This window comes from Leptinotarsa decemlineata, unplaced genomic scaffold, assembly GCF_025532065.1.
Source record: "Leptinotarsa decemlineata unplaced genomic scaffold, Ldec_3_MD MMD2_P_RNA_scaffold_14, whole genome shotgun sequence".
In the NCBI taxonomy this organism is placed as follows: domain Eukaryota; kingdom Metazoa; phylum Arthropoda; class Insecta; order Coleoptera; family Chrysomelidae; genus Leptinotarsa; species Leptinotarsa decemlineata.
In genome coordinates, this window is record NW_027412528.1 from 6,874,590 (window position 1) to 6,887,772 (window position 13,183).

A 13,183-nucleotide genomic window follows, 5' to 3' on the forward strand; every position below is an offset into this window, starting at 1 on the left:
GTTCGGAGGTAGATTGGTACGACGAGCTTATATATTTATATATTAATAAAAATCCAGATAATTTTATAGTTTTACTCGATAGCACGACCAAAAGGATGAACTTGGGTGTATACATTGCATACTTAGCTCAGTTGACGCGTTAACCATTCAATGTTACCAGAGATAAAATCATGTACCTATTGAAATTTTTTTTATTTGCATAGTGATATTTTTTGTTTCATATCTTATGAACATTTCACTCATTTTCTTAAAAATCGTTCTCTCAGAACTTGATATGCAGGATATCTCCTTATCAATTATATTTATGGAACAGAATTTGTTTTTAATGGCTTGGGTATACTTTCTATAACAATGAAATGATCTCAAAAACAGCTTTGCCAGTTTTTCGAGTAGTTTCCTTGTGACACTATAAAAGCGAAACAATCTGCTTTATTCATTCTTGAGATCTCATCAGTTTCTAAAATAGAACAGTTATAAAAAACAATGAAAAATTGAACGAACGAAGTATGTCACAAACGATATTGGAATCCAAATACTAAAACAAAAATTAATCATAAAACCAGTAACTCGTCATTTATTTCTGTAAATATTGTAGACAAAAGTTTTCACTCGCAGCCAATCTTTATTATGAAAGATATCAGGATGTATTTGAATCAGTTCTAGACATTCATCCTTTTTTCGGGGGTTTTCTCAAATTAATATTTTCCTTGAAATGACTCTTAACCAGGTTTGCCTGCTCATCAGTCCAAGGAGTTTTTCCCGTCATTTTATTTTTTCTGTTTTCGTATTTTGTTTCTGATGTTTCCCTGAAAAAATTAATAATTGATTCATAACAACAGTTGTTCGGTTTCATATGAGTAAATATTCGAATTACACTTAAAAACTCCTGCCTAAACTATAATCTTTCAGAAAAGGAATCTTGAATATTTCTCAATGTGCATCCCAAAATTAGATATATCGCTGCTCCGGAAGTATAATGACACAACTGCAAAAATTGAAATTTTACAGGACAAGCAACTGAAAAATAATTTTAATTTGTCTTAATAAAATGACTTATAGATTTGGTTTGATTCGTTTATGAGAGTAGCTTGTAGACATTGTGGTTTATTATTGCAACTTTTAAGTTATTAGAATTTATAAAATAATAAATACCACCCTCACAGCATCCAGTACCATGTAAATACGTCATTGTTCTTCTGAAAATACATCATAAATTTTACACTTCTGTCGTTATAGGAGTAAGGAATACAAGTAAAAATATTTAGAAAATGTGATGAAAAAGTTTATTTGAACAACAATAATTATCAAAATAGTTTGAGATTGATTTAACAACAAATTATAGAAAAACCAAAATACAAAGAACCAAAATTATTATTTGACAATCAGGATTGAACAAATATACAAATTTTTTTTAATTTCTAATTATTTAAGACTGTCATAAAAGGGTTTGTAGAAGGAGGGAATCATATTATTGTTTATCAGACTCATTAAGTCTTTTAACTTATTTCCTGGAATAGGAATCTTCCTGCTGTAAGCAGGTGTTAAAGAAAGGCTTTCTTCAGCACGTGATATTCTTTTTTTAAAATCAACCTCTTTCCACTCAACTTCCTTAAAACTATTTTTATACTGAAAAACATCACTCCCCTTTTCGAATCGAATTTGTTTTATTTCAGACACCTTAAAAGGGTTACCTTCTGTATCCTTGATAACATTAAGGGACATCCTGTTATAAAGTGACTTAAAATCAAAAAAATCTGCATAACCCATTTCTTTAACTTTTAAGGGCTCACCCTTCTTTTTGGCATTTCTAATTACTGAAACATATTGGTCAGGAACATAAATAGGTCCTGATCGTTTGGTCCTTTTTAAATTTCTTTCTATAATGCTATGCACTGCATCACCCTCATTCTGAGTGTGACCTCGAATGAGGTATTTATGAGTTATGGAATGGACATCCAGATGTCCGACAGCAAACAAGTACATTGCCATCATGTACCTGCAAATTAAATAAGAAAATTAGTAGCCAGCCTTCCTTACTCAAAAACCTAATCCCCTTTTGTTTTCTACTCACTTATTTTTTTGTTGCCCACCACAATTCTCTGAATAAAATATTATGTCACTTCCTGGTCTGCTTCTTGAGAGCTCTTCAATGTATAGGTATACTCCAGTGGCGATTTCATTAACTCCTCGGTTACCTAATCCTTCATGCCAAAAATAGCAGTTAGTTTTTGATGTCATAATTTCGTTTACCTAAAGAAAAAAAACAGTTAGTTGCTTTATTTGATGATTATTAATGGTGGTTGATAGAACTTACTGTGAAGTTAAAGCAGTTTAGTCGAGATTTGTAAAAAAATGTTGAAGTTTGCCCCATCGGGACGGGTAGTACAGCTTGTAAATCATAAACCACAAGTTGTATTTCGGACTTTGCTGCCTTTTCTTTATCCAAAGCCTTTTCGATTCTGCTAAGTTCTTTTTCTTCTTGGTGTTTTTTGAACTCTTCTTCAAGCCCGGATTTGTCGACTGCATTCTTGTAACTCTCACACCGATCACACTGATCCTTTTTGGGTATAAAAAACCCAATATTGAATTCGGTATAGAATATTTTGGCGAATGCATCATAGTTCACAGCAGGCTTATTGACCATAGAACGTTCTGAGTAATAATGCCTATGAATGTCAGCAATTGTTAATGCACCATCTATAAACTCCCGTGATGTGTCTCTCCTCACATAGTGACTCTCTATTCGGGGAATTTTATTAATGTAATGCCTTACAGAATTTAAAATTTCATCATCAATCTTCTTGTGTTTGTTATGTTTTCCCCGGTTATCTAATGGTGCGAATCCGTTTCCTGATAATTTTCCATCGATCACAGTGCGGACTGCCCTTTCACTGATCCCAAGAGTGTTGATGAAAAATGTTTTGCATATCCTGATTTTCTTATCATTCATAAAATAAAAACAGCAATTCGGCTTCCTTGGTCGGCAGGAAGATATGCGACGGTATTTAAGTTCAAGTTTTTCAATGCATGAATATAAAGAATCCCGTTGACGCTGTAACGATCCCAAAGGGGGATCGTTACAGCGTCAACGCTGTAACGATTCCCCCCATAGGGGAAGTTCTTTGAGCATGACAAAACACATTTATCGGAACAGGGGGGTCTCATCTTCCGGGCCTCGATAGTTTTGTTAGTTCTAGATTTGTAACTTTTTCTCGAGTTTTTTAATCTTTTAGCAACATTTTGTTTCCAATTCTTTTCATTTCTGGTCCTTTTCTTGGCTTTTTTAGGTTGAGAATCTTCTGATCCGGTTGCTTCATTTGAGTCAGGTGCTGAAATATCTTTGTTGATAGGCAGTGAAGCCGAGGACGTGATATTTTCTGTTGAGGACTCTTCGCTTGACGATTCATCGCTTGGCTCATACAGGTCACTCGAACCCGAAGAAAATAATTTTTCATCATCCGAACTGATAGGGCTGGCATATTGCTTACAAGGCTCAAGTTTTCGTAAGGCTAATTTTGTAGGAGTTGAATTATGAATGGCATACCTTGGCCACATAGAAATCTGGGGCCCTTCCTTGGTCGGGTCGTCATCTTCCATTCCAGGCTACGAATATAAAAAAAATTATGTAATTTTTATCCTTTCCAAAGTTGTTATTTTTATATAAATAATTATATTTTCGGGATTGTTTCATCCTACAAAGAAACTCACCCAAAATTAAATACTAAATAAAACATTGAGTAATTGATAAAAACGCACCTCATGTAATGAAGTACCATGAGATGTCGTTGGCTGACTTCTCTCTGACACGTCCCTTTGTTTACCCATGTTTTCATAAGCAAGACGCATTATTTTTTTTGTACGATCGCTCATTATTAATCAATATTTATATCTATGTCCAGTAATTCGGATAACTTTCACCTGAAAAATTAAAAATCGACAAATTAATTCGTAATAATACAAAATTTAAATCATCTTTTGGGTGCAACAATGACAAAAAGAGCATTTAGGTCGTATTATTATTTCAATATTTACTGCGACATTGACGGAAAGTACAGTTATGACAAATTAAATGAATATTTATCGAAGTAAAATAACACAAAGAACACTTACGTCGTTGTAGCGCTGAAAATAAGTTTCAATCTTGTAGCAAACAGCAGTTGAGTCGATATCGTTCCGGATACTGATGAAAACACTTTCACATTTAAACACAAGTGAACAATGAGTCGTTTTTCTGCCGGAGGGGAAGGTAAAAAAGTATTCTGGTTATAACGACTGATCTTCCCTCTCGTGGCGAATTTTGTAAGTACAATTATGTCGATTTACAAACATATAGTAAACGCATTTTTGAGCCCGCCAACACAATAATGTCAATTTCACACAATTTTACAGTTGCGTCATTATACTTCCGGAGCAGCGATATTAACTGTAAATAATAACGTTTTGCTGACACATGTGGTTGGCATATTCCCTAATTTTGTCAACTATATTTGCAGCTTTTGAACAAAAAAATATTCAATAGATTATGGGAAATCTAGACGAACAATGAAGTCTTGCCTTATCTGTTGTGTGTGTTAAAATGTGTTTTACTGTTAACCAGCTATTGTCCCCCTTTGAACGATAACTTTCGGAAGTCGAAACTTGTGCGAGCAATGGAATAACACAGTCTTACCTGTCTTACCTAACGCATTAAGGCAACAAGTTACTTAAAGCGTAATTAAAAAAATCATTGGAAAAACTATGGCAGTAATTGACAAAACAGAAGTAATTCAAGAACATAAGTATGAGCTTAGAAAAATAAAAATTTCCCTTTGAACTTTTGAAAAAGCCCACTAATCATGTCGGCGACAAATTGCGGTTTTTCCCAACTATGTAGTAGTATGCCAAGTTACTGGAGATGCACCTGGAGATGTGTTTAGTCATTTTCTGAGATTTAGGTACAGTGCAGTATCGAAAAATGACAAATATATATAATTAGATCATGAAAACATAATTAGTAGGTATTTATGGGAGGTTTTTAAAAATTTAAAATCACCTTGAAGTGCAAATAATTTCACATTTCCACAATTGTCCTCTTCATTAGATTCCAATTTGAGAATTTCAACAATTCAACCTGATTCAATTCATTATGACTAATCAGTTACACTCACTGAATTATCGGAAAGTTTTTCCAAACCAACGTCACCTGTTTTGTCAATTTCATAAGAGTCGGTACAAAATTGTGGTTAATATACTTCAAGAGTACCAACAAATCAATTCGAATTAATTGATTTTGTTACTGAGCAATCATACTTGCCAAAGTATCACAAGTTAAAAAAAATCTGTTTGAAATCTGTTTTTCCGTTAACCAGCTGTCGCACCTCTACGAACGACAACCCTCAGAAGTCGAAAATTGTGCGAGCCAAGGATTAATGGGGTCTTACCTTTTAACGTGTGATTCCAAACCAACATCACTTATCTTGCCAGTTTCAGGTTCGGAATAAATTTGTGGTTCCTACAAAATGTCCCAGCTACAGTTTATTGATTTTGTCATTGAACAATTATACTAACCAAAGGATTATAATGTTTTTCTAAACCAACATCAACTATTTTGTTTATTTTGGAAGAGTCGATATAAATTTGTGATTCCTACAAAATATTTTATTTGCATTATATTAAAAATTTCCAACTACGCTATGAACAAAAAAATAGATGAACAGATTTTTACCAAATACAGAAACCAGTCACTCCTGTGAATGATATTTGATTTTGTTCCATAACGAATTTTTGGAATACAAACTGAGAAAAGAAAAGTGTCTTCTGTATAAATCAGTGTTCATATAAAAGTATTTGTTTCGAAAGTATTTTTCTTTCGTGTAATTCAATGTTTATATGAAAGTTGCTGTTTCAGAAGTTACTTCTTTGCATGATCTACACATCCATGTATAGAGTTACGTATTTTGAAATTGATTACTTCCTTTCTTTCTTTGGCAGATTCCCACTTTTTTTTGTATCAAGATAGAGTAGTAGAAAGCCAAAAACTTTCCCAAAAAAATTATAATTAAAACAAATCATTACCTTACTCATGGGGCATCGAATCAACTTCAGCGTTATCAGAACTCAACTCAGAATTCTGATCAGACATATCTGAAGGAAAATAAGGTGGATTCTCAAGTGAGTCATCCAAATCAAACGAAACATCCAGTGATGGAGGATGAGTGCTTTCGTATCCATTATCTACACAAGTAATACTTATTACTTTCAACTTTCAGTTACTACATACGTAATATTAAGTTATACCTAATATACTGTTATCTACTAATTATTTATGTGGTTAAAAATATGCATTTCATGTTGTTTAACCAGTGTGAGATTTTCAAAAAAAATTAGTTTTTATGTGCATTTACCAAAAACCATAATGTTTCATTTACAAAATAATTTTTAACTTGAATATAATGAAATTAAATCTTGCCCTTTTTTATTTTTCATATCCAGAATATTGGAAGCCTCCTTCATTAGTGGAATTATGAAATATTTACAAAATCACTATATTTTTTTCAAAAATGTTTATCCAAATTGATAACAATTTTTTTGCATATTTCATTTGAAAAAAATACACCCAGTGGGGTCATAAATAGCCCCACCACCCATAAGTTATTTTTGATGAGCAAAATAATAGTATGACGTTACTCATACTAATAAACTGAAGTGAGTTTTGAACAAATTGTTTAGTGAAATTATGATGTTTATCGTTTGTTTGAACATAAAAAAAAATATATCAAACTGCTTGAAACTCGGGAATGACTAATTTGATTTTCTAAAATGAAGCAGCGTTATATAGCGTCACACTGTTGTTTTTATCAAAATGTTCTGAAAAATGATGCCTTTTCAACGTAACTTTCATTCGACCTCCATATTTACTCTCGTTCAAAAGCACAGAGGGGAAGGACTATTTATTTCCGCACTGTATTAAATGAATATATTGGTTGATTTCATGGGAAATATAGTCAGTTCCATGAAAAACATTTTTCATAATAAGTACTCTATTCTTATACTGCCCTCCTAACTAACAAAGCAGTATGTCCACTTTTAATGCTTTTGAGTTAATGAGGTTTTAAATTTTTTTTCCTGGGCGAGCAGGTAAACAAACATGTAATATTCCACAACTAAGTATAATAATGGATGATCACTTTTTCTAACTACTCTGATATTTGAAATTGATTGAATCAAATAATTTAATCAAAAATAGGCTGTTACTGCTTTTTAGTGTAGTATATGAAATTCAAAATTTGTTTTGGTGCTAGTCAGTTTTGCAGTATTGGAAAAATTTGGGAGTTACTGCGTTGTAGACAAGCGACATGGAATAAAAAAAAGGGATGCTGCAATATTAGTGCCTACGACAAAAACAAATGAAAGTCAAAAATTATATAATTTATAATATATATATATATATATATATATATATATATATATATATATATATATATATAATATATATATTATATATATATATATATATATATAAGTCAATTTATTTGAATAACCATCTGATAAGATCTTCGCTAACTATAGTCAGTAAATGAAGTTTTTTAAATGAATGAAGAAATGGAAGTTGTCTATTTACAGCTAATTACATAACTCTTAGTTGGATGTCGGTACTCATAATTCATCTTTGAGTAGAAATATCATGTTCAAAATATACCTCCTCTACACATATTTTAGATAATGTGATAAGAAACAATACTGTTGAAATTCTAGAACAGTGAGTCATAAACACGAATTTCTTTTTGAAATTCACATTGAAAATTCAAATGTGCTTTTGAATAATAATGAGAACATCTGATGAATAATCAATAGGGTAATTGTTCGAAATTTTTTCCGTCAACACTTATACACGATCTGCAACGGCGCAACATAGAAAATCGCACTTTTTCAAATGATTCTAAATTTTCGGCAATCGTTATCGATGCAGTTTGAATGCGGGCGACTAATTCTTCTTGGCTTTTTGGTTCTGTTTCATAAACCAGTGACTTCATATGGCCCCAAAGAAAATAGTCAACAGGATTCAAATCTGGTGATCTGGCAGGCCATTTGTGGGGTCCACCTCGACCAATCCAATTGTCACCGAATTTTCGATTTAGGTACTTTCTAGCAGCTAACGAAAAATGAACAGAAGCACCGTCGTGCTGAAACCACATTCCATTCCGGATATTCAGAGGAACATCTTCTAACAATTCAGGCAACACTTCTCCCAAGAAAGTGCTATAATTGTCCCCATTCAAATCATCTGGTAAAAGATAAGGACCAACTAAACGGGTTTCTACTATTCCTGCCCAAACATTCAATGAAAATTTTGTTTGATGGCCATGAGGATGAATAGCAAAAGGATTTTCCTCGGCCCAAATATGGCTATTGCGAGAATTGAAAATACCTTCCCTTGTGAATTTTGCCTCATCAGTGTATAACACTTGCTTGATAAATTCTGGATTATTTCTCCACATACCTAAAAACCATCGAGAGAATTCAATTCGATCAGAATAGTCCTCTGGTTTCAGTGCCTGAACTTTTCTCAGTCGATATAGGTATAACTGCTGTTCATGCAAAGTCCTCCAAACAGATGATGAAGACACATGCAGCACTCTAGCTATAGATCTACTACTTTCAGACGGATGTTCAGCAGCATAGTTCAATATCTCCTCTTCTGTGATATAATTTCTTACAGTTCTCTGTATACCTGCATTCCTTGTGGTAATTAAAAAACTTCCTGTTTTCCTGAGTCTTCTGTCCACGTTTTCGAACATTTTCCAATTAGGAATTCTATTTCTTCCAGGAAAATTTTCACGATACATTCTTTGTGCCAACCTTCCATTTCGTCCCGATTTTCCGTAAATAAGGTGCATGTCCGCTAACTCTTCGAATGTAAAATTCATTTTTATTATACGAAATACACAATCAAACACTTTCTGACAGCTACGTTAACTTGGAAGTGTCATACGAATCTCATTTCATTTCCACAGCCCCCTAACAAATTTATTGTTGTCAATGAATAAAGTAATCCTCATTGCTTAGGTGGATCAAAGATTGTTATAAGTCACGTGAATGTATTCTGAAACTATTCAACCAGTGGCTGAAGAACTCGAGAATATCGGTACAGTTATCTAACAAAACTATAATAGATATGCCCAGGAAACATTGTAGATGGCTGAGGTTGAAACAAGTAATGGTATTTTGGTTAATCGATAAAACTTGGATTTTTACCCAGTGAGAGAAGATAATTCGATAAAACATTCTGAGTTCAGTTTTGCCAACTATTCGTAATTGTCTTTGAAAATCGTTTGGATGGGACATTTTGTTAAAAAATAAATCTCGAGGTAAAGCCATTCAGTAGGTCTGCGGGCTCACAACATATCTGCAAAAAAAGTTGGTAAAATGGTAGAAAATCCGCAATATGTTGCCGAAGTGAATAATTTTTCAAGCACACAATGAATGGTAGAATGATGACAGAGTTCAAATAATTTCTGTTTTGGAATTTCGATTATTTTACTCGATTATTAATATTCCCATATGAGAATGCACCTATCAGTTCAACTCAATTTTTCTCGAAAACTACTGGTTTTTTCATAGTGAATGTTTATTTGGTTTTTACGTAAAATTGATCAAGGAATTCAAAAAAAGACTGTTGTGGATATAAAGTCGGTGGCGTAAAAAATAAGGGGGGAAATATAAGCTATTACCCCGCTGGAACGCCACTGGCTACTGATACTGAAGCAAACATACCACTGGAGGAAGCACATTCCAGCTCGTAATCGATTTGCTGAGTTTCATTAATTTATTCCTTTCAGTCCGGGAGCTACGACGAAAAGGGTCTTTTTATTTTGCAACTTCAACGCCCTGTATTTCTGAAACGGCTCATTTCCGGACACACATGTCCTACCTCATTTTTCATCATTTTGCAAGAGGAATGACGTGGTATAAGTTTGTCCGTCGAATTCTGAAACACCCTGTATATATATATATACAGGGTGTCCCTGGACTTCCTCTTTTCCTCTCGGGAATGTATAGATGGGGTCAAAATATCACCAGTACTTCATATAACTTTTTTTCCTAAAAGTCTTCGTAACCAAGTTACGGGCCCTCGAATTTACAAAATGAAAAATGTTTTTCTTTGATAACTTTTCAAGTGAATATTCAAGATCATCCAAATTTTGGTAATTGACTAAACAAATGAATTCCTCCGATGAGCTTTCATGCAGGAGTCAGTTGTTTTGCTACAAAGTCAGGAACGGACTACCCCCGATGGTCCACACCCCAAAACTTTGAAATGACAGATATTTTTCAATATTTTTCAACAAATTAAGGTTACTTGGACAATTTTATGAATAAAAGTACTCGTGTGGAAAGTCGATCGGAGCAACGAGTCTTGACAAAAATGTAGTTTCACTCGACGACATCAAACCCGCTCGTCCACCATTATTTGAAATGAATAATTATCAAAGCAGAAATAATAATGATAACGTTAATTCAACAACATTTATTCTGAGATGTCTACCATTATTCGAAAATATTAGTTTTTAAGGAAAATGGAAATGATAGGTAAAATGTTCATAACGAATTTTTATAATGCAAACACGTTTAACTAACGAAACTCAAGAGCCTCAAGAGCAAACAGAAATGAAAAATCCGCTACAGAAACTGCTCGATATGACCACCTTCTCTCTCTATACATTTTCTTAGTCTGCGAAGACACCCTCTCTGTACTTGAAATAGCATTCCAGGGTCGTTTCGTATGGCTTCACAATGTAATGTTATTCTATTCAACAATGCATCTCTTGTGTGAATAGGTGTAGCGTAAACAAGGCTTTTTAGATGCCCCCACAGAAAGAAATCCAATGGATTTAAATCCGGAGACCGCGATGGCCATGAATATGGTCCTTCTCTACCAATCCATCTATTGTGGAAAATATGGTTCAGATGGTCACGCACAATCAAACTAAAATGAGGAGGAGCGCCATCATGCATAAACCACATATCTCTTCGAGTTTGCAATGGAACATGTTCCAAAAGTCCATTCAAATCGTTCTGAATGAACTCCAAATAACGTTCTCCATTCAATCGGTCCTGTAGAACGAATGGTCCTATAAGATGGTTTCCTATGATACCAGCCCAAACATTCACGTTGAATTTCCGTTGGTGTGGATTTTGTTGAAAAATATTGAAAAATATCTGTCATTTCAAAGTTTTGGGGTGTGGACCATCGGGGGTAGTCCGTTCCTGACTTTGTAGCAAAATAACTGACTCCTGCATGAAAGCTCATCGACGGAATTCATTTGTTTAGTCAATTACCAAAATTTGGATGATATTGAATATTCACTTGAAAAGTTATCAAAGAAAAACATTTTTCATTTTGTAACTTCGAGGGCCCGTAACTTGGTTACGAAGACTTAGGAAAAAAAGTTATATGAAGTACTGGTGATATTTATATATATATATATATATATATATATATATATATATATATATATATATATATATATATACTGGTGATATATATATATATATATATATATATAAATAAAATTTATCATATTTTTTCATCTGCATTTCTTAGGTCGATCGCGTTGTCATCAACAGAAAGTGTTTCCAAAATACTCGTTTATTTTGTGGTATTAAAGGAAGCAAGTATTTCTCGATGTTGCGTTTTCTCTCATTTGTGAATCCTCTTGGTTTAATTATTCTTGGTGGAAGATCCAGTCGACGTATAGCTTTCTTATTTAGGAAATTCATATGATTCACCTCTGCATCAAAACTTGTCCGATAAATGAGTTCGTTTTTTCCTCTCTCCGCAATGACTTCCACAATGTCTTTCATATAAGGTCTTGGAATCAATTGTTTTATTTTGTAAGAGGATGAATTATCGGGCCAAACAAAGAAGTCCTCCAGGTTCATTTCCTTCACGGTCACTTTGCCTGAATTTGCAGCTTGTACACAATTTACAAAATCTGCAAAATCGTAGACTTTCTTCTTTTGTTGTAGAGATAGCTCCACCTGGTGGTGGAAACTGTCTGCCGCCATAAATGTATGTCCTGGCTCAAAATATCGCAAAGTCAGTTTATTTGTTGCTGTTTCAGGTGAATTAATGATATATGTCAGATAGGAAAATAGGGCCCAGTTTTTATTTTGTCCGGAACAGTTATCTAACCAGAAGGTTATGTTCTCAAAGTCTCGCATGGCGATGAGGAAAGCGTGAAAGGTACTGATCAAGTCTTCTTTTTTTTCTTCCGGAGATGCATTCATGCCATAGGCAAGCGAAAAGTTTGATCTGCTGCTTCTTGCCAATCGGTACAAAGCTTTCGTTAAACACAATAATTCGTTGACAAAATATCACCTGCTCAAACATGTCGATCCTGGGCAGCATTATAACTTTCTCTAAATCCGCAGAAACAATTAGGGATGTTTCATCGGAACCAGCAGTAGCAGCATCAGTCCTGTATTTTTCACGGGCATTCTTTGCCTTACTCATATGATTTTTCCATGCCTTGCACGACTCGCAGTCTGGTATTAGATTTTGTTGAGTATGTTTTGGATCATGCATCTTAAAAATTTCACATATTTTACATTCCTCGTGACCCAATTTAGTGAATGAAATATTACAGTCCTTTGAAACACATTTTCTGTATAACTCGTAAGAACACTTTATGTCGGGATGTTTTGCCATGAAATCTTTATGCATGTTAGTGATGTTGATATCGCTAGCTAAAAGATTCAATATGTGTTTTGATTACACTTCGATCCGTTTTAGGAGTTTTGGGGTGCTTTCCTTGTTTATCTTGCCCGCTCGTAGCATTACTTTCCTCGTAGGATTACAATAACATTGGTGATAGCTCGGTCGTTTTTGCGATCATATCCCAGTGTAGTTAGAAAGAACACTTTGCAGATTTCCACTTTTTCACCGTTTGCATGTTTCAAAAAGTATTTACAAGACCTTGTCCTCGACATTGCAGAACCTCTTCGCCGTTTCACTTCCATAGTTGAAATACTTGCCGAAAGAAAAATTTGACGTTCCTGCCAGGACATCATCCAGTAGTCCCTATTGATTGATATACGCTGATCTTCCGCAATTTTTCCAACACATCCTTTCTTGCATGATCCACAACCTGTTCGAACCGTATGTTTAGTTTTAACTTCTTCCAGTTTATCAGCATTCCTT

The 13,183-nt window shown here is 34.0% G+C and overlaps 1 long non-coding RNA gene across 1 annotated transcript; it reads right to left on the reverse strand.

The window, feature by feature from the left end:
* Window positions 1-5,420: 5,420 nt before the first annotated feature.
* Window positions 5,421-6,962, reverse strand: LOC141483185 (uncharacterized). The gene is made up of 2 exons (XR_012465949.1): window positions 5,548-6,962; window positions 5,421-5,491 (listed from the first exon to the last, which is right to left on the reverse strand). It is a non-coding gene; the product is annotated as an uncharacterized lncRNA (long non-coding RNA).
* Window positions 6,963-13,183: the final 6,221 nt, after the last annotated feature.